Source organism: Pleurodeles waltl, chromosome 10, assembly GCF_031143425.1.
Source record: "Pleurodeles waltl isolate 20211129_DDA chromosome 10, aPleWal1.hap1.20221129, whole genome shotgun sequence".
Taxonomy (NCBI): domain Eukaryota; kingdom Metazoa; phylum Chordata; class Amphibia; order Caudata; family Salamandridae; genus Pleurodeles; species Pleurodeles waltl.
Window position 1 is genome coordinate 227,545,793 of NC_090449.1, and position 22,368 is coordinate 227,568,160.

Sequence of the window (22,368 nt, forward strand, 5' to 3'; positions counted from 1 at the left end):
GAATGTACAAACCATCTACACAGAGATCTTTTAGTGGAAAGTGGTATGCTGTTCCATTGAACAAAGAGGCAGTCCTTTCTGCTTGAATGCTTCCAGTTTCAAATATTGTCCAGGAAAACATTAACTAGAGGTGACAGACCCTACATGCCTTAAACACGTAATTTAACATAAGTGCCTCCAAAACATAGCCCCATGATACCATTCAAGCAATGTTTAAAGACAGGTCATGATCCGCTAACGTGGGCAGCTTTTTGGGGGTTCCCCGGGCTGATTTTTGGTCCCAATCCGGCTCTGGGCTCCTATCATTCTCACATTCTGTGTAACAGAGTTCGTTAACCTGTAGACACATGTTGAGCTGACAGCTGGGTGTGGATGACTCTTGGCTCTGTGAATATTAAAAGACACTTAGGCCCAGATTTAAGAGGGCCTAATGCCATTCCAACACCACATTAGCGTCATTTTGATATGCTAATGTGGCATTGGAAGGCCAACAATACTGCTCCATATTTACAGTGGTGCAATGATTTCATTGCGCCACTTTGTAACCCCTTGTGTCACATTATGCCTGCACCAGGCATAATGTATGCAAGGGGGGGGGTTGAAAGGGGAGATGAAATGGCGCAAAAATATCTAAGAGATTTCTTTGCTTCATTTTTATCAGCATTTTTAACGCCTGCTAAGAGCAGGCATTAAAAGGAGGCTCCTATTGTTTTCAATCACAACAAAGAACCTTGGTTCAGTTTTCAGAACAATATAAAGTAGTGACTAAAATTCCATCTGATGCTTCAACACCAAACATACTGGCCACATTTCCAAAATCAGTGATAAAATCAAGAACACCATCTTTACAGCCAGCACTATAACTGACAAAAAACCTGGAATTTGAACCTTTCTACAGTACGGTGGTGTCTGTATTTCATAATAGCATGTAAAAACAATATAAATACATAGAAAAGCAAACTAAAATGTCAGATGTGGCAGGACAGCCTAAACCCAAATCTTGCAAGCTGCAAATTAAGGGCTCTTCGAGGTCCAGACATCAGCCCAATAGCATGGTAATCTTCTTTATTGTTGTTTCTCTCAAATACATTACCTGAAGAGAAAATGTTACTTGAGCAGTGCATGAAAAAGCTCCCTTCATCCGGCGGTATGTTGTTGTGGCACTCACATCTCTCTTCCGCACAGTAGAGCACCATAGTGGGTCAACATTAACCAACTTTACTCTGAGTGGAGGCACTTTGCCCTTTCACAAAGATCACCTCCGCAAGCAAAGTGATTCCCTTTAGTGCCAGGGACCACTACAGCAATGTGTGCTCTTTGAGACCAAAAATATCTTTGCTTTTAGCCGATGTGTTTTTAGATTGCCGAGGGCCAGGCAGCATCCCAATCAACAAACATTTCCAAAAAAGCCGAAACAAAATGAGAAGTGAGCAAACCAAAAGACAAGCAGCCAATGCCAGACCGTTGCCTTTGTCAGTGCTTGATTAAGAGAAATCCATCACTGATGAATGTTTACTTTAGAGGAATGGATTTTGGTCATTTAACTTGCTGACCCTAAAGTGTTTTCAGATAATTTTAGTCCAATTTCATCACACAGTGCCCCATTACAAGTTGTCCACGGCAGTGTCTCCAGGGAGAGTACCACTACAGGCACCTACGTGTTTCCCAGTGTTTCTGAGCCCTCAATTATTACGTCTGCAAACTCTGGAATTGATCATTCTGTGTCTGGTGACACTGGACCCGAATTTCCCTGTGGAGCTGCAAGGGCTGGAGGCAGATACTGTGCCCAGGCCCGACAGCCCGCATCCTTCAGCTTGGGAGAGCTGGAGAAGGTTCTCGCACCTGAAGTAAAATAGAGCCTGCCTTCCTGAAGTGCCTGCCCTCTGGATCACCCTAACGGACCGAAGAAGAGCCCCCACAATATTTACCACTTGCTCCAAGCAGGTGGTAAAAGGTTGTGGATTTGGTCCCTTTATTTCTCTCAGAAGGGGTCACAACAAGCATATTTGGACCTGCTATTCCAGGTTTTGCATGTTAAAACCCCATTCCGGAGGAAATAACTTGTAATTCCTATTATCATACGGGGAGATCCTGCCCAGTTCCTAGTGAAGAACTCTACCGGGCCAAATAATGCATAAGAAGCGTCACTTTGCTGTGTGAAGTAGCAGTAGAAGGCTTAAGCAAAACATTTAAGCGGAACCTACTCCTCTTTCACCAACCGGACCATTCACAGGGGGCAGTAACAGTGTGGCATTAAAGCCAATGGGTTAGGCCCCTACTCCCCCCACACCTCAGTGCGAGGCAACAATGATGTAAGTAAGAGGCAGTCTTCCGAGAAACAAAAACCGTGGCCTGGCACCTGGTTACCAATTTAGAATTGGCATCACGCCTATAGAGACCCCATCATTCCTCTCCTCTCCCATACTGCTGAATTTCATCTGCCTCCTGTATGTCGTTCTGAAAAGAGGAAAGGCCTAGTAAAAAGGCAGTAAAAGTTTAATGATATTCTTAAGACTGTCAACCTGCATGTAAACGGGGAGCTCTGGGGTCACATGCCTTCATTTACTTGTAATATAGAGAGTTGTACTTCGTGTACTTCACTCAATACACTGCAATTAATAGCCAATTACCAGGCTCTGAAGGACTGCTTGACATTACACGCACAACATTTCTATTATTTCCTGTAATTTGTCTTTAGAAAGTGTCAGCTAATTGGATGTTCTAGATGAACTTGAATTAATTAACTGTCTAGTTGGGATTCATCGGTTTACAAGACACTTTTTCTTAGGAACAGTTCCAGATTTTAAGAAGGTACCTTTATAAAGTTTTCTCCTCTGTTAATATAACATACTAAGGGCCTAACAACGAGTTGCATGGTACTGGGGCGGATTTACCACACTCTATAATTCATGCAAATTTACTGTTGCTGTGTGGTAAATCCAATCAATTACCCCACATTACAAGTTAAACTCCATTGAATGAGGAATTATCTTATGGGACAGATTTTTCTGGTCAGTAGTAGCGCACAGAATTCCTGGTTTTGTAGGGTTTAACACATTTATTTATTAATACTAGTTATAGAGCGCACTATCACAATACAGGTATCCTGGCATAGGGGCCTCCTTCAGACAAAGGACAGACTATCTAGAAGAGCCAGTTCAGTAAATGCTAATTACACAGCAAGGAACCAGGTTTTTACCGTTTTCCAAACGTACACTAGATCAACTGCAGACCTTAAAGTGACTGGTAACTTATTCCAGAGCTGAGCCACTCTGACCATAAATGTTCGACCGCCCTGTCTTGTTGTCCAAAATTTTACAACGCAGATAAGATGTGCAGTTGCTGAACGGAGATCACTCCTTGGGATATATATTTTTAATCTTCTTTGCAAGTCCAAAGGACCATTGCCCTAGAGCACTTTAAAACCAATGCAAAGAGATTTAAGGGCTATCCTTTGTTTTATCGAACAATGGAGTTCCTTCAAAGCACTGGATGAAAAGGATATCCTTGGGCTGTTTAATACCAATTTTGCAGATGTTGCTTGAACATAGTACAGTCTATTTACCAGGTAGTCCAGTTTTCCTAACAACAAAGCAGTGTAATAGTCAAGCCTACTTAAAATGACACTTTGTACACTCAAAGTTTTAGCTTAGGATAGAAGCAGTGGCAGAAGTTTCCTTAGACTTGGAAGAAAACGACCCCCAGATTGCGAACTGCCTCTGAGTCTCTTAGTTTATCATCTTTTGTCAGTAGCCAGACATTTGAATGAAGTTTACATTATTAATCCTAAATGGTCTATTTGTGGTATTTTGGTTCAGCAGCTTAGACTTATCAGATGGGAGTGTTGAGCATTTTCTGTACACACACAGTCAATAAATGAGACACACACTCAAAAATAAATTGGAGACCAATTTAGAAAAACAACAAAGATTTTTATATATATTTAGACATGAAGATCATCAAAATTGGGTAAGTACCTTAGGTATTGTAGATTTTACAAGAAAAAAGTAAAAATAACAGAGCTGTCAGATTCGAGGCATGGGCCTTGAATGCAGTAATGTTATCCTATGGGAGAAACATACACTGCATACATATACTTGTAAGCGTTTCTTGAGGGTGCCTTTTGGAACTTAAGGTGCTTAGGGGCAAAGGTACAAGAAACCACCAGCAGTTTGGTTTTACATGCCCTGGTAAGTGTGGGTGCTGGTCACGTTGGTAGCCTTGAGCACCACGTGTTAAAGTCAGTTGCAGGGTACCTGTAAAAAAAAAGGCTGCAAGGGGGATTTGGGGACAAATCCAGGAGAACCCAAAGGAGGGCTTGGTTCTTGAGAGTCTCTGCAGCACAGGGACACAGTCAGTTTACTTGAACCCTGGGTGGGGGGCTCGGATGTTGGGGTGTTTTCTCCAGCGTGTCACTGTAGTTAGAGGCTTTCACTTGGCTTTGGTGACCTGGGGAGGGTGAGAAAACAGGTTAGCAGGGCCACTCTAAATGAAAGCATTGTGGATCCTGATGCCCCTCGATGGCAGGTTGGTATTGGCATATGTGGTGTCCAGACTAGACACATCATTAGGCTTGGTTGTGGGAACTGCTCCAGTACTTACTTAGGGTATTGGTGCAGGGAGGCTCCTGGAGGGTCTAGCATCTCGAATCTCGCTGGAGAGATACGGCTGACCTCTTGGTACCATAGTGACCACCTCCTGATGAGATGCTCCCTTGGTGGGCCCATCACCAGCAAATCGAAGTACCGGGCAAATGTGGTCAGTGCCTGCAGTTGCAGGGCGTTACTGCTTGGTTGTTGAAGGGAAGAACAGTCCTCCAGTGGTTTGGAGAGTCTGTTCAGCTTCTGGATGAGTTGGTCTTTGTGACTGTCAGGATGCAAAAAGCCAGGCAGCCTTTTGTGCCAGTTTTGGTGCAGGACCTCTGTTCTCAAGACTTACACACTTCTATGTCCTTCCTTCTGTTCCAAGTAGATGAATCTTAATTTCTGGTGTCAGGAAGACCCCTAAATACTGAATTTAAGGAAGTGTTGCATTGTAATCAGCGGGCTACTAAATTACCACTTCCTGTGAAGAGTGGGCATATCCCTGACCCAGAGTTCATAGATTCACCAGAAACAAGATGGTGAAACCCTTCCTTGGCTGCGCATTTCAGGTAGCCCACCTTAGCGGTGTGACTATCCGAAAACTGCGACCATTCATAGCTAATCTTGTCCGTAATGTTTTGTGATTGACCATGTCAAAAGTGGCAGATTAAGTAATGTAAGGACCACTGAGTTCATCCAGTGCTGCTAGCAGTGCTGATTCAGTTACATGTCCTAGTCTAAATCCAAACTGCTCCTCTTCCAGGAGTTAGTGGTCTTCCGAATGCATGGACAGTCTTTTGCTCACATATCATTCTAGGATTTTTGCAGGAAAAAGGTAGTAAAAATATTGGTCTCTAATTACTAAGAACCAGAGGGTCTGCAGGGGGCTTTTTCAAGAGAGGGGTGACTATAGCGTTTTCAGAGGCCCATGGGGCATAGCCTAGCTCCAGTGATTGGTTACATATGTGTAGTAGTCGGGAGATTAATTCATCAGCCACATCCTTCCACACTCTGTGCAGTAGAGGATCTAAGTGTGAACCAGAGGTAGGAGACATTGCTATTGCTCCAAAGCAGTCCTCAGACAATGGTTCTAGGGATTCTAGCCTATTAACATGGCTGGCTGGGATTTCAGTCATATTGGAGGCGTTCTTGTATTTGTTTAAGGCGCTCTTTAATAGTTGTTTGTCCTCTTCTAGATAGGAGCTGCACCACATTCTTTCCAGCTTTTTGCAAGCTTGTTTTGATGTTTGTAAAAGTGTACTGTACCGGGGGTTAGAGCCTACGCCGAGTTTTAATATTTCTAATGAGTATTTCTTTATCTAGCGTCTCCAAAATTATTTTCTCTTTGGCTTCGTAGTTGGCTTCAACTGTCCTCGTGGAGTCAAACGATGTATCCAAATCAAATATCTTTCCAAGTATTGGATTATTTAATTTGTGCCAGGCTCTGCCTTGTCTCATCCTGGCTGATTCCAAATTCAAAGTATTTTAGACATTTAGCACCTGCTAGGAGCCACTGAAAAAAACATACAAGTGCTGGAACCCCAACCTACTTGGAGTCAGGTCTAGCGGAATTCCATTAGGTAATTCATCTCCACTTAACCTGAAATGGCAGCCTTTATATTAAATGTGTTAGGTTCTTGGACCTCTGATGCCAATGCTTTGCGTTGAAATTCAGAAATGATTCATACAGAAAAAATATATATAAAAAAGCTAATATGCCTTTCTTATTTCTCTACTTTTGTGAGTGTGATTGTGTGGATGAGTGAGTGGGTGAAGTTGAATGGGTCAATGTATTGACAGATGAGGAATGAATGGACAGATGAGTGTATGTATGGATGAATAGGTGGGTGACTGCTTGGATTGAAAGATGAATGGTTAAGTGAGGGCAGGAATGGATGGCTGGGTGATTGCATAGATTTGTATTTATATTTGTATATGTACAGCGCATTCCGGGCATGGCATCGAGCGATTAGCGGAGAGAAGTGAAAATGAATGAGGCGACTGTCCCAATAAAGGGCTACTCATCCAGGCAGCCTTGGAAATGGGAAACAAGGAAGCATAAATTCCACATCATTCAGCTAAACATGGTGTTCATCATAAAACAGTTATAAGTTTCACTGAGGTCATTATTATATCCAAAGGAACTTTGATATTTTGCAGATTTTTTTATAACATAATTGTTAGGTATGGCTGTAATAATGGTTTAAATCTTTTAATCACACTGCTGTACCAAAGGGATGTTTATTTTATTTGAAAGTGTGTTCTGAGTCTCCTTTCTGAAGTATTGAACTGAATTTGTTTTTCTGCGTAGATATATCACACCTGCACACAGGCAGATATCTTTCAGTCATAAGATGACATGACTGCCAGGTTTATTTAGCATACCAGAAAGAATTATAGATAAGCTGGACTTAGTTCCAGCATACCCAAGGACCCAACAAGCAAGATAACTAGAGTATTCTCTATGGTTCATGATTGTGCATGATGGCTGCTCTGCTAAGCTGCGCGTATTTAATTGACAGCAAATGAATTAAGCTTGTTCATACAGATGCATATTCATCCTGGGCACCAAAAAAGACCGTGTAGTGGTCCGCTGGTAAAATGCCATATATCATGAATGACAATTACAAGCAACCAATGGCCATTTCATCTGATCTGATCAACATGTGAATGACACTTCTAATAATTAATAGCTCAAGGGGGGCTGATTGTTTACTCAGCTATACAGATCATAATAGCTGGGCAAACAGCTAAAGTTTTCTTAAATTAGGTCTAAAAACAAAAGACAGAGAACATATTGCCTGATTCAAAATACATTCACACAAGGAACTTACTGAATCTCAGAGAGTCTGTTTAGCATGTGACAAATGCAACACGCATTGACAAAGCCAATATGCCTCACCTTTGGAACCCAATGCCTTTGCCTTCGGGTTTAGCCATGATGTGCAGCATCCCTGATGATGTGCAATTTGGCTAAAAATAAAAAAAAACAAGTCTATGGCTTTGCTGGTTGCGTCATTTTGTAGGCATGTGCACCAAGCAATCATAGTTCAACAAAATAAAGCTACTTTTTTCTTTGGATCCGAGTTGGAGCACTCAAAGCTGTACTACCATGGATTTCCTCGAGTCTGTAGATTTCAGAAAACAACAGGGTTGGTGGACTTCCATGAGCGAGGCTGATCCCGGGTTCAAATACTCCAGCCATTTCCTATGGTAAATGAGTGGAAATTGGGGGCCAGATTTATGTAGAAGTCATGCAGCACGGCACAGCAAAGTTACTGTGCTGCATTGTGTGAAAGTGAGAGAGCAGAACAGCGCAACATCTACTATGATGTGGCACTGATCTGCTCTCGCCCTGTATTGGTGCAAATTTGGCTTCCGTGCACCAATGCAGACACATTGCGCCACAATGCTAGGGTGTCTACATTGTGGGAAACATATGTATAAGAGGCCTCTTCCAGTACAGATGCTATGCTTTAAGCCCACTTTGTATGTGTGCTGTAAAGTGCAGCACCCATGCAAAGTGGGAAGCATGAGGAGACATGAAACATTTCTTCTCCTTACATCTGTGTCGATGCTGAGAATTTGGTGCAAATCCCTTTGTGCAATTCTTTGCAGATAGAGATTTGCATTCAATCCCATCAGTGGTTGCACGGGAATGCCCATGCACCACACATGGAATGCCCTTTCAACGTGAGAAAATTAAGCAGCGGGGATGGCGTTTGCACAATGCAAATCTTTGATGCAAATTCAAGTAGAAGCAGCAAATGAGTGTATCGACCTTTGTCTTGAGTTGAGGCTTAACATCAGCAGGGCAAGAACGAATCCTACCCAAAGACCACATTTAGCAAGCATGCTCCGCTGTTTGCGCTGATTTTCGTGTTCTGGTGCATTTAGCGCTATTTCTCAGTGCAAAATGCAACCTGGCTTCAATTTGTGAATGCTGGGGGAATTTTCGCACTAGGAAATAATGCTAAATGCAGAATTACTCTTCTCACCCAATTCTGCAGAATCGCCTGGAATTTTTATGGAATGTCATTTGACTGTGCAACAAAGAATTATGCAAATTCCTGTCACTCCTAGTTTCAATATAATCGAAGGCATGAATCAGAATAGCAAATACAAAAACAAGTTATTTAAAGTTTGTCATATGCAAATAGAATGATATTTGATACCCGTGAAGAGAAATTCCCTAATACTTAACTGAGGATTCAGATGAGGTGGGGGAAAATTAAGCAGCAGGTGTCAGTAAGCAAAGTCTAGAAAGGCATAGCCAAATGAAGGTTCAGTGAGTCAAGAAAGTATAGATTTGCTAGAAAGTCAAACTCCATGAGTGGGGTAAATTAGTCATAGAGTCTCAAGAGAGGAGAAAGGGATATCTGCTCTGGAAAGAGTAGACAGGGTCAATTTTTAAAGTAAAGAACAAATCATATCGGTACCTAAGAGGCTGAAACCAATCAAAATCTACCACTTCTTGATAAGGCGTGTTTGAGGCGCACAAAGGAGGGTCGTAGCTGCATGACAGGAGATTTCTCGTTCAGGATGGTATATCATGGTCAGACTGGCCTGGGCGCAGTTGCACAAAACCAATTATTCTATCACAGTGAAACTAACAATAACAACATTTCTCGTGGAACTAAACAACTGAGTATACTCATTATTCAAACTACTGTAATTTTTTGCCTGGCGCCTGAAGCAGGAAAAACGGGGAGATAACACACAGCAGCCAAAATGTAATTTAAAAAGTTAACCTGAATTGTCAAAATGAGGCCTACATTAACTAATGTGAAAACACATTAGTTACGGGTAAAGGTAATGTGAAAATCAATAACTATGATCAAACTTAAAATCACACTTTATACATGAATATTTCAATAGGCATTAGTCCGTGTGTTAAGCAAAATGACAAATAATGACAGTGTGTCACTTGTAATGCAAAGCAGAACGATGCACAGATTTGCTATACTTTAAACTACAGTTCAATGCAAATGAACATTGTAAATCCCACTACAACACTTTGCGTCGGGTTTGCATTAAAAAGGTCATGCACACCTGATGCAAAGTGTTTGTAAATCTGGGCCTCTGTGTTTTTTAGTACAGTTTTGACATTTACAGGACATTTTGGGTATAGCTGGATCCACAAGCCATACCGCCATGGATTTTTTTTGCATCTGTAGCTTTTAGAAATGCCCTAGGTTTGCAGGGTTCCCTAGGTGAGGGCTAACGAGGCCTAAATACGAAAACCATCCCAATTGGAAAGTGAAAGTAAACTGAGTGTTTTGGGGCAAAGATTTGATATTCATAATGTATTCTTGGTCGAAAAATATGCTGGGATCTCTGCAAGTCCCACCACACTGGATTGTCCTGGGTCTCTAATGGTCAGAAATGGCCATAGTTACCAGGGTTTCCTGAGTTTGGATGATTCTGGAGCCAAATTAGGTAGTTTTCCCAATGGAGAAAAAGACATTGTGATTTTTGTGATTTCTCTTTAAAAACTTGGGCAAGAAAAGTGGGGTCAACCCACCAAGATGCCCTCCACGGAGGCATGAAAACTGTTTGAACTCCAAGGACGAAGGGGGAGTACATAATGCCATGATGGGCTGCACCCTCAGCACAAATAATCCTTGGTGTACTCATGGCGAAGGGGCAGAAAGATTAACAGCATGCAGTGGGCTCTCTGCCTTTCTGGGGTATAAATACTATGTTTAAACCCTATGTCTGTCCCATCAGAGGTGCAGAAAGGCTACATTTGCCCTTAGGGTGGAAGGTGCCGCTCAGTGCCAGGAAAGCTGCCCCCTCCAAAAAGGCTCATTGTTGTCAAAATTGAATCCCAAATGTTTTAGTGGACTTTCTGTACTTCCAGGGGGAGAAGACTGAATGACCTCCCTGGCTGGTGGGTGCAGACCCTGACCTCATTGATGTCAGTACTCAGCCAATTAAAAAATAAAAGACTTACACATTTTGTTCCGATAGACTTGCAGGAGCATTGTGGACCCAACCTTGCCCATTACTCAAATTACATCATGTTCTGACAAGGGGAATTCATGAAATGAGAAGTTACAAGTGCGGGAAGGGGTAGAGTGTTGTGCATCACATGGACTTACTTTCTTCAAGTAGCTTCTTTGGGGGAAGGGTCTGAAAAAAGGATGTATTTTAGTACATTGGAAGATTATTTAAGAAAACTGTTTAATGATCTAAGGGATATGTGAGTATTTTTCAATGGACATACCTTAACTGGTATATGCTATGAGAAAGGTAGGATTGTATTACAGTCTTGTGGAACACCCTTGACCTTTCTTCCTTGTCAGCACCCAATTTTGCATAATAAGTCTTTAAAATCAAGAAATAGTGTTGCAACTGAGTTGTTTTAAAAATATGAACAAGTGCAAAGACTAATTGGAGAATGGATTTCCTGAACTCCCTGACTTCCATACCTAGAACAAAATCTAATGCAGGAAACATTACAAAAACCACCTTCCTCTTCTGTATTATTGCATCCAAATTATTACCTCACAACAGAAGAAGAGCAGTAAATTCTTTGGAGAAATTAGTAACTCTAAGGGCCTCATTTACAAGACCCTAGCGGCACACTAGGTGGCGCAATGTGCAAGCCCATATTTACCAGGTCACGCAAAGTCACCTTGCATGGCTTTTCCTGGCCTTGTAAATATGTCTCCCTTTCATGCATAAATCTGCATGAAAGGGGCGTTCCATGGGTTTTTTGTTGGTGTTCCCACGCAACATCCATGGAACCTGACAGAATCTGACGCATTCCCAGATTTTCAAGGCTGGGAATGCATCAGATTCCTGCACCACCTTAGAAGTGGCGTTAAACTGGTGCAATGGGGAGAAATAATGTCATTTCTTCCCGTTTTTCCTCTTTCTATGTGTGCTGCATAGAAAGAGGAAAACGCCATTAATGATTGTTTATGTGCGAGAAGGTGCAAGGGTGCTGGAGTTAGGCAGCAGTTCTGCACCAGCGCAGAGGAAAATACAGGGATGCGTTGTATTTCTGTAAATACGACACATCCCCACACTTTTGAAATGACGCAGGGCAGCACTGAAAGCTGGCTTACAGCACCACACTGCATCATTTACTACTAAATGGGGTGCTAAGAATCAAACCTCAAAAAACTTCAGGGGCTATAGTGACACAGCTTGTCAATAATGAGTACCCTCTACAGGTTAATTAATAGATGAGGGCCAACCAGGCAGCAGCTAGATCTGACTCCCACATTACCACAAATACTATCTAGTGCTGATACAATGGTAATTTCAGGAACCCAAAGTTACTGACAACAGCAGAACTGAAATCACATCTACCTATAAAATGCAGGAAATGGGAAGCGGATCAGACACAAGCACTCAGATAGGCACAAAAGGTAAGTGGCAGTGCGAACTATGCTCAGAAACACAAATCAGGGAAACTCCAACACGGCACACATCCCATTTGTCAACAAAATAAAAGCTACAACACTAAGACATACGATTTAAAAGGGTAAGCTCTGGAAAGACAAGTAACGCCAGATCTATTACTCCATTTTATTAATCCTCAAGGCAGTGTCTGCTACTCATGTCAGCATACAAAAGGCAAGAACGTTATTTCCTCTTCTAACATCTAGACTGCACCACTGGGAGTCCATATTCACTTCTGTCAACCAGATCCAGTGAATCCTGACAAATGACTACATACAAAAATACTCCTTGTATTTTAGTGGGCTTTCTGCCACCTTCGGCTAGGCAGAATAGGGATAAACCTCCCTTGGGGACCAATTTGATGGCACACCCCTAGTGTGCCCCAGAAGGACAGAAGGACTATGTTTGCTCCTGGAGTGGGGATGTGTCACAATGCTGGAAAGAGCTAGCCACCCAGATCATTGATTACTATAAAAAAAAAACCTCAGTGGTGTCTAGTGGGCTTTCAATCCCCCATGTGGTAGGCAGATTGGATACAACATCCATTTCTGCCACCCTGAGGAGGCGGAAGGGCTCTGTTTGCCTCTGGGCTGCTGGATGCAGCCTGATGCCATTTTGGGAAGTCACCTCACACTTTGAATTCAAATACTCCCTGGCATCTGGTGGGGGGTTTTCCTCCCTGAGTGTAAATCCCATAAATCTCCACCATATAGGTCTCAAAAATATGGTATTGACACCTTAGTGGTAGTGGATCAATTGGCCAAGCTGGGGGCATCCCTCCAGTGTTGCTCTTAGGATATTGGTGTGGATCCCTGATCAACGATTCACCCTGCTATGGTCATCCCAAACAGGGATCAACTAGGGGAAAGTACAGCTGGAAAGGGGAAAGTCTTTGTCTTCCATAGTTATCTCTCAAATTGAGATTAGTGCTGGGGACTAGGTTCTGTGAGCAGCAGAGGGATCCCCAGTTATTAGTGCAAGGACATATTTGATGTTAATTTTCTTTGACTACAAAAGTGGAGTGGAATGTGAAAATCAAGTAGCTGAGGAGGGGTTAATAATGCTAATGAACTCTCCTTTCACATTTTACATTTCATTGTTTCTGAGGAGCTGATATTTCTATAGTTACATTGATTGAAGGCCCAAGTGATGATCGTTCTTAGGCTCATTTCTGTGACTATTGGTTGGCTGTGTATGTTCTGTGGCTGACAGAACATAGGCCAAATCCTTTGTTTTCGTTTTTACAGCATGACAGTTTTGCTTTTTATATTTGGCGTGTTGTTGATGTTTGCCTGTGACAAGATGTTGAAGCCTTTGAATACTAACCAGCTTGTTATAATACCCAAGGTTGATAGGTAGGAGAGCAACAGGCGACGTGCACCACTGGCTACTTCTGGGGTCTGTTTTGGGAAACTGTAAAATCTCAAGCAAATGAATTTGGAAGTCTTTGTAGTGAGATTAAAATATTTGCTTAGTAACGTTTTGGATCCTGAGGATTGTGGAAGAGTATTTAAGTCGGTGATATGATTTCAAATGCCCAAAAGCACGCTAAGAAACGCTAAGAAACCAAAGCGCCAAACAGCTCCAGCAACTCTTTAGTGTACCCATAGTTTGTGTTACTAACATGCTGCATTTCGATTGCATCCTGCTACCCACCCACACTAATTCCTCTCTCAAACATTCCATAATAAACCTAGTGTTCTTGAGGCATGCATGGCAACAGTTTAAAATGAGAAAACAGTGTTTTTAAAAAGAGAATCAGGGGCCTTTATTTCCCCACTGGTGTACATTGAAACAAAGGTAACTTTAGATGGGAGATAGCTGAAAACAAGCCAGTTACGGATTAAAAAATCAACATTCTTCCAGTATGCCGGACCAATGTTTTGCTCTGCCTTGTATGTATGTGTGATGAGTTTGAATTGGCAGCATTTGTGCATGGGCAACCAGTGTTGGTTCACCACTTCCTTTCCACCTGTTTTTATAATCTTTTGGAGTCCCAGAGTTCTTCCATGTACCAAGAGGCCCGTTTGTTGGATCTGCAATGTTTGTAAATGTTGATGGTGTGAAGATTTTGGCACAGTTGAAGATCTGGTGGTTGAAGTTGGGGATATCCGTGGCAAGGACACTGGTGGTGTTGGGTTGGTTTGCTTCGAGAGTGTTGTGCCAGTCTCTTTCTGTCATTCTTCTACACTGGTTGGTACATTTGAGTGGAGAGGTGGAACGGTAGCTAATACAGTTGCCAGAGGCAAAGATTGCATCTAAGGTGTGTCCTGCATTGTAAGTGGGGTTCATGGTGAGCTGGGAGAGTCCTGTGTTGTGCAGACTCTTGAGGAGGTTGGTGGGGCAGTGGTCAGAGGGGTTTTACAGGTGGGATTTGAAGTCACAGACAAGAAGGACGTTTTTGGAGTTGAAGGTGAGTGGCCTATGAAGTCTTAAATGAAGATGCTGAATTTGCCTCATGGGCCATGTGGTCAGTAGGTCATGGTGCCCTTCACATTGGTGTTGTTTTTTGTTTGCAGGTTGACATGCATGTGTTCCATGAAATGGGTGTCCAGATCAGTGTTGGTAGTGTCGCGTAGGCTCTCATTATTCTAATGAGACTACTGGATTTTGAGTAGCAGGATCGTCCACAGTGTGGGAGACTGAGTCTGACCCACGGTGGATGACACTTGTCACTCCAAATCCGGGCTTTGCTCTGTCTAACTAGCAGTGCCTCATCTCTCCCAAATGGTAGAGACGATTGGGCAGCCGAACGCATGACATATGGGTACTTCTCAGGGAAGTCGTGGTCACACAGGTCACAACCGGTTCTCTCATACACAGTGCGGTCTCATATATAAATGACAGTAGAAGCAGTATAAGTTTTAAAGATTGGTTTAATAAAACGACTGCATTTTGGATAGCAAAGCGTGATCTGCAATAACCAGAACTACACAACACAGTAATATTAAAATAGTGACGATGAGAGTGAAGCATAGGAATAATGCTATCATAGTGCCACCAGGTTCAATGGACTATTCCCTATCTAAAGCAGTGCTTAATTTGTGCTTGTTATTTCCGGTGCTGAGCACGGCATTTATTTTTGAGGGCCGGGGTTTATTCTTCTGCCTCAAGCATTTTCTGCGAGCAAAAGACACATATAGGAAAGACGGAAGAAGGAAAAACGAAAAAGCGTCATAAAGGGAGAAAGTAGAAAGCTGCAGGATGAGCTGAAGGGGCAGGGGGTCACCATAAATAGATTAAAGAGGCCCGAGATGGCTTCAGGATTACGGTGCCTCTGCATTCACTGCTGGCAGGTTTAATTACAGCAGCCATGTGTTTAAGAGTAGGGCTTTGAGCACCGGCACCTTTTTATTTACAAATTAAGCACTGGTCTAAAGCATATTGCGAGCATAGCATGTTAAGCACTAACCTGCCTTTCAGGTTCCCCAGGAGGACATCAACCCTCATACCTGAGCAAAGGCCTGTAATCTGCGTCAGCACCTGCAACGGAGCATTCAGCATACAGTTGTGGTTCCCTGGCTGGAATCTCCCTCTTGACCTGTACTAGGACTAGAAAGTGTTTTTATAACTAACACAACAGATGTTCTAAGAAAATGTCCCTACGTAAGGATGTGTATTTTCTACGAACGTTGGAGACTAAACTTCCACCACGTTTACCAGCAATGTACCAGACTGTAGTCTTGACTGAAGCACAGGGCGATCAAGAATGCATTGTTTGAGAACACAGTGCTGAACTAAGCTAAACATTTTGATAAAAGAAATTAAAACAAGACCGTAAAATTGGTTATTGTAAAAATAACAGTGCAAAGCTGAATAAAATATATCTAGGTCAAGGTGCACAGCGGCCTAGTGTATTAAACTAACGTGCATGGAGCTATTCTTAAAATGGCTACAGAACACCCTTCCCTTGTCGGTAGAAAGTGGTTCAAGCCAAAGCTAAGATATCTCCTAAAACGCTACTCAATTTTGACAAGTTAAGAGGACACACAAGCATACTACTTGACAATTAAAAAAATGTGCATGCGGCTTAGAACCGAATTCAATGAAAAATGTCAATTTAGAGTAGTTCCGAATCAAGCACGAGTCATGGAAAGCAAGAGATCTTCCAGTTCGGCAGATGACAAAACCGGGAAGTCCGCGCCAAAAACGACCAAGGAGCAGGTGTGTTCCATAGCCCCAGTATCAACTAAGGCGGCATCCCGTGCAGTGCCCATTGACAAGTTGATGGCAACTTCCTCCAGGAAGGGTAGCTCGTGATCAGCTTCACGTAGCAAACGCAACCTCAGTGCGCATGTCTGGTAATGAACCCTGAATGAGAACATCAACAGATCAGCATCAATTGCCAGGGGGCGTTGCTGTGAAAGACAAACTACCAGTGCATGGTCAAAAGAGCACCAAAGGCACCAAAACACGGGCTGCACACAATCCAAAACCGGTCTGAATGACAAAGACCAGTCACACCCCAACTGTTCCAGGAGTGTTGCTCCAAAGTGCTGCATCATACGATCACGACACAGCTGCGCTGATGGGAGCGTCTTCATTTGTCCTTGTTGCGGCGGGACAGCCATTGCGGAAAAACAACAGCAACAGCAAAATGCCGGCTAAGAAAGCCAAAGTTATCGGAAATCCCCCCAAAATACTACAGAAAATTGAGTGGATAGCTGAAGGTATCAAACCGAATATAGAGGAGAAGGTGTGAACAAAACCAATACCAACAGCTTTGAAAAAATGTGCTAATCCAGCCGTGCTGGACGCATTAAATATACGTCCCACGAGTTCACCAAAGTGTCTCGGAAAATTTGTATTTAACAGGGACTGTATTTCTGCCAACGACCTTGCCACTTGAAGTGCGTAGGTCTCACGTGCAGATGTAAGGGCCACATGCTTCTGAATCAATAAAGCCTTGAGTCTACTCAACTTGTCAAAATTCACCTTTGAAGTAGCAATATGAGGCCAGATATCAGCTACCTCCATTAATTTAGTGGGGGGAAACAGCATGTTCCCGCAGCATGTAACGACCTTAGAGACCGAAACAACGTAAACTATTCCGGCCCGCATGCCACAACAGTCTTCACTATTGAGAAGGACATAGCTGCTGTTTGAAAGCACCTGGAACGTAGGTCTAATCATGGGGACTGGAACTCCCTTCAGATAGCAAGCCAAGTTTGCAACCGAGGCGTTACACGCTCCATGCAAGGACAGCTGTTTACAAACCATTGAATGGCTGACTGAAGTCTCTCATTCACTACAGCTAAGAAAGACCTCTTTCATGCCATTGAAGCATTTGTACGAGAAGGGAAGCTCCCACACCTCATGGATGTAACTTTCTCCCAATTTTTCACATCTGCCTACTTGAATGTGTTTCAAACAGGAGGTGAATTATAGCATTGAAATAGGCAGATTAATATCCCTGTGTATTAACCTCTCTGCCAGTGGTTTTTCTGCCACGGTGAAAGGCAACCTCTCTATTTTCTCTATGTTAAGCATGACATAAGTTGCTTCTTTCTTAGCCATTAGTTTTTGTTGCCGCATTAGATTAAAGGAGAAAAATATTTCCCTGGCACTGATGTGCTGCCACGGAAGGTGACCCGCCTTCAATGTTTGAAGTGTCCAACCCAACTACATAATGGACCTGGTCTGACTCTGCCCATGGTATAAAGAAGACATATCAGATTGTATAATGTCTATAGCAGAAGATACAATGTTGTTTATCATATATATCCGGTTGGACAAGGTGATAATCCCATTATCCACAACAGCTAATGCCTTTTTCAAATTTTCCTGGTCTATTTGCCTTAACCGGGCTGCAGCATCTTGTTGGGATAGCTTCCATATTTCATAGTATACTGCATACAGGAAATGCTTCCTACGTGGTATTTTGGGGCCTGCCAAGAAATCTTGTAAGTCAGTGGTGTTAGACAAGAGATTGAGGTGTGCTTTAACCGCATCTAGTGAGGATGATTTAAGCCACTGTTGGTACAATTTTCCTACACTATGGGGGTCATTCTGACAACAGGCTGGCGGTGCCCCGCAGGGCATTCTGACCGCGGCGCTTTGGCCGCAGAGGAGGAAAACCGGCGGTCTCCCGCCGGTTCTCCGCTGGCCATAAGAATCCTCCATGGCGGCACAGCTCGGTGCGCCGCCATGGGGATTCTGACACCCCATACCGCCATCCTGTCTGCCAGGAACTGGATGGCGGTATGGGATTCGTGGGGCCCCCGTAAGAGGGCCCCACTTTGTATTTCAGTGTCTGCTTTGCAGACACTGAAATACGCGACGGGTGCAACAGCACCCGTCGCACCTTCCCACTCCGCCGGCTCCATTCAGAGCCGGCGTCCTCGTGGGAAGGTTGATTTCCACTGGGCTGGCGGGCGGCCTTTTGGCGGTCGCCCGCCAGCCCAGTGGAAATCCCAGAATCACCGCAGCGGTCTGACGACCGCGGTGCGGTGTTCTGGCGGGGGTACTTTGGCGGGCGGCCTCCGCCGCCCGCCAAGGTAAGAATCAGGGCCTATATGTTGTAATTATATCAGCATTTTCTGGTGATATATAGCGAGGGTCCGGCCTATTCATCCTAAAACCCCCAGAGGAGGTGACAAAACATTGATGACACCCGTTGGTATCTATGGGCCACAATAACCACCCGCCTGGACGTGTCAGTGAAGCATTAAACGTACCATTCTGTACCCACTCATTGAGCTCATCTTTGGTTGCATTCGTGTGCTTTTGCCAGTTGTCAAATTCTGCAGGGGCAGGTATACTGGGCATGTTTAATTCTCTGATTGTTGCAAAGCCTAAACAACTTGTTTGTTGCACTGTTTCATTTAAACAATCATTTGAACAGGGATGAGACATGCTCTAAACAATGTTTCCTTGCCCTTGGTCTGCCAATTTTTTCTTCCCCAAACACTTCTCAAATCAATATATTTGGACCAATATTCATAACCTTCTATTGATAACCGGGAAACAAAGGATTCCGAATATATAAATTTTGCATTGGTCAATAACATATGTATATCCTTAGTAGGAGTTACTTTAAAATAATATGACTCAGCATTTTGTTGATGATGCCCAGAAAAATACGCAAACTTTTCAGTATAAGTTTTAGAACTCCCTTGCGGTGGAGTTGGACAATTTTCCCATTGCATATAATTAAATATCATTTTGGGACTACTCGCTCTATGTATGAAGTGGTGCCCATAATAATTATAGCAAAACATATCACCATAATTTTCTTTTAATTGGTAAACATCTTTGTTTTCAAAGACAGTATAATATTGCAATTCTGTCATCATAGAATCAACTGTTTTCACGTCCCAATCATCAGATACAATGCCTGGTATGACTATATCATTAATTGATAATTTTAACACATACGGTATTTGAATAATTTCCGTGGGACAATATATATCAAACATTACTTTGTCCCAAACAATCCCATCAGGAATTGGCACTGCAGGAATGTTCACAAAAGACAAGTCTCTTCGAATTTTATGTGACGAAAAATGTGGTGTCAAAACCTCCTCCACCTATTCAACCGCCGATCTTTCGGGAAGAAAATGACCATGTATTAACAAGAAATTTTTTATAACAAAACCAATCCAAAGTAGAAAGGCTAAAACAGTCAAAGAAAGCCATACATAGTTCCATGGAAAAATGAAGTATGTTTCTTTAAGCCAATGTATTAGCTTACGTGCACCTGACAGGTCAGCTGTCGAAGAGGCGAATGAGTCTGATAGGCCGTCGTTGAAGTCGGCAAAATAACCATAGGCAGTTTGTGCAAATGACGTAGCCGTTGTCAGTGGTGGAGTTTGTGTTTCCTGTGGTGGCCCACTGTAGACAGCACCATCCATCTGGCTCGTAGTCAGGGTGACTTGATCAAATGTTTCTAAATTGTTTGTTGTTAGTGGAACTAATGCTAAATCATCACCCACCCTCCCCAAGCTCGGAGAGGTATCAGTGTTGGTATAGACAACTTGTAGTGAAACTTCTTCTCCAGTAGTGAGAGGGATTCGGGAACTACTGGACGTTCCTCTTGGTCGGCTGTGCAGAATCAGCCACATGGTGTAGTTTGACATTGTCAATTGAAACAAAACGATTTTCTTTGGCACCTGGCAACGGTGGTAGAATAACAGTTCTGGTACCATGTATCCCCAGTACAGGGACTGGTGCTCGATAAGAAGGGCCAAATTATTTTTTCACTGCGACTTTTTCACGTACAAGATCCCCAACTCTGGGAATCCAGCCAGTAGATGTTACAGGCACATCCTTAATTCCTGTGGAGGCAGCACTTTTAGAAGAGTTATCTTCACTGAACTGTTGTAATTCCTGTAAAACAGTGACACGTTCATTTATGTCAAAAGGTGTTTCTGCTGCCTCCACGTCAGGGCCATCAAGATCCGGAACAAACATTTGAGTTCCGAACAGGCACTCATATGAAGGACGACCCCCCAGGGACCTTCTAGGCAGGTTATTTAGTGCACTCTGAACTCCATAAAAGTGGGTAAGCCAACTACGACCCGTACCTAAGACTCTGGCTGTTAAGGATTGCTTTAAATCGTCGTTTAATCGCTCCACAACACTATTTCCCTCAGGATGAAATGGAGACGAGTACTGCAGTTGGACCCCCAATGAAGCCATGGTGTCCCTGAATGCCCTTGAGGCAAAAGCAGGGCCCTGGTCTGAGTGGAACGCTGCAACTGCATATGTACCGACACAGACTAACAAATCTTTAATAACAGTCCGAGCATCAGCCGAGCGTTGTGGCCACACCCATACAAATCTGGAGCATGAATCAACAGCGACTAATATGTATTTGTATGCACTATCAGGTGTTAGTGGACCACAGTGGTCCAAGTACACACACTAACGGTCTGTTAGAAATTAAGAGGGGTGTCTGCGGCGGGCGCTTGGCCGTGGAAACTTTAATTTGTTGACGGATGTCACAACAAAGGACATACTGCTTAGTCTCTTTGTAGAGACCGGGCCACCAATACCGGGCCTGTAAGATTGAAAATGTAGCCGCCACACCAGCAGGTGCAGATGCCACCCCCTCATGCGCTGCTTTGATCAATTGTGGTCTTATATTTTTGTTAGGGATGTCACGTACGCCTACGCCTGGTATTTTGACTTCAGCATTCAGCATACTTCCCATAAAGTATTGTTATTTGTTAGGGAATCCTTTAGGATAAGGCGCACCATCAGCTGTAGCCTTTATGGCAGCCAAAATATCTGCGTCTGGTTTAGAACTTGAACGAGTCACTGCAGCTACAGTGGCTACTGCCACTGCTGACTTTGCAGCTTCATCAGCCAAAGTATTTCCAGCAACGTGTATTCTAACATGCTGGTGTCCAAGTGTATGCACAACATGGACTTTTGGTAGCGTCTCTTTCAGGTCTGCTACCTTCCCCCACAGAAGTCTGTGTTTTATGGTGTTGCCTTTGGAATCTCTGAACCCATTCTGGCGCCAATAATGCAGATATTCATTAAAGGACTGGACACAGTAATGTGAATCACAAACAATCAGCATAGGCTGTGCCGGATCCCTATGTTCTAGTGCCATCAGCAGAGCTTTTAGCTCAGCCAATTGTGCTGTACAATCCCCTAAAGTCTGTGTAAAGGTATGTAGGGGACAGAATTTCTCCCCCTCCATATAGCCACTTACGACTATGCAAGCAGCGGAGTAATGATGTTTAGTTCCACTCGCCGGTTGCGCAGAGCCATCGGTGTACATGACTCTATGATATTGATCGAAAGACAAGGTATTCGCTAGAACTGGATATTCTACTTCATATTGTAGAAATTCTTGAGTTTGTAACTTTGGATCAAAATTGTAATCTACATCAGTGGCTGTTAAAGACGTAGCCCATTGTATCCAACGTGGATGTAGTGCTTTTGCGTTCTGAACGCTAGCTTTTGTAACAGCCTCTAGGGCTGGAATTGGAAAAACGACAATAATGCGTTTCCCTTGGGCAAGAGGTCTTTCTTTAATAACAGCCATCTGTACAGCAGTGAGAATTTTCTCTCTGGGTGCAAAGCGCTGTTCAGCTGCTGAATACAAATGTGATTTGTATGCAATCTGGACTGTCTCACCTTCATTAAATGTCACATAGGTGAAACGATGGCCCCAGCTATTAGCCTGATGACCAAATGTGTTTTGTTGTCCCTTGTGTGTAAATGTTTTGCTGCTTGCATGTCTGTCTGCAATTCTCGAAGAGTGCATGTATGTTCAACTGTCCAGAATTTACTTGAAAAACGGGACGTATTAAGTCATATAAAGGTTTTATGCGCGATGCATAATCGGGAATGTAGGTTCTGCCAAAATTTCTGAAACCCAACAATGATTGGAGTTTTTTAATTGTATTTGGTG